Raw genomic sequence first — 917 nt, forward strand, 5'->3', positions numbered from 1 at the left:
GATTCTAGGGCTGGAGCATCATGTAGTGCCCAAAATAAAGTGCTCAAAACACAAAAGGATAGGAGTAGATCAAAGGGATGCTGGAGCCAAGCTTTAAGAGTTCCCAACATCCAGAGCTGGAAAAATTTGAGCAACAAAATAAATAACATGGTATTATGTTATAATCCAAAGTATAAAATAAATATCCATGAATCCATACTGATATAAATGACTGAATAAATGAGAGGCCAATATCCAGGTGCTTAGTCCCTCAGTTGTGTCTGATTCTTTGAGACCCCATGGATTGTAGCTTGCCAGGCTCCTCTGTCCATGGGGGAATTCTTCAGGCAAGAATACTGGAATGGATTGCCATTACCTCCTCCAGGGGATCTTCCCAACCCAGGGATTGAATCCAGGTATTGAACCCAGGTCTCCCACACTGCAGGCAGATTTTTTACTATCTGAGCCACCAGGGAAGCCCAAAAGGGATCCAGTAATGCAGGCATAAGTCACTGCAGGTGAAGGCCCAGTGAGGCACCAAGGGAAGGTCATGGTCAAGTATGACTGCAAGGAGCTACAGAAGCGTCTCAACCTGGAGAAGTGGATCCAGGAGCAGCTCAAAGACTGCCAGGCCCTTGTTTCTCCCTCCTCCCTAACCCCTATCCCAGGAAGAGAAGATTCCAGAGCTAGAAATCAATGTGGATGAACTGGACATGGAGAGCAATGATACGTGGGCTACCAGGGTCAAGGAGCTGCTGGTTGACTTACAAACCCACTGAGGCCCTCATCTCTGGCCTGCTGGACAAGGTCTGGGGCATGAAGAAGCTGAGCACACCCCAGAAGAAGTAAGGGTACTCGACCCAGGTGAACAGTGGCTCCCACAGGACAATTGCTGGTCCCCTCCCCCAACCTCATAGCAACAGCAATGGGGGGGGGGG

The 917-nt window shown here is 49.0% G+C and overlaps 1 pseudogene; it reads left to right on the plus strand.

Moving 5' to 3' along the window:
• LOC105002935 overlaps positions 1-828 on the plus strand; it is a 7,766-nt pseudogene extending 6,938 nt beyond the window's left edge.
• The last annotated feature ends 89 nt before the right edge of the window (positions 829-917 follow it).

The sequence above is a fragment of the Bison bison genome, unplaced genomic scaffold, assembly GCF_000754665.1.
Source record: "Bison bison bison isolate TAMUID 2011002044 unplaced genomic scaffold, Bison_UMD1.0 scf7180017856871, whole genome shotgun sequence".
Taxonomy (NCBI): domain Eukaryota; kingdom Metazoa; phylum Chordata; class Mammalia; order Artiodactyla; family Bovidae; genus Bison; species Bison bison.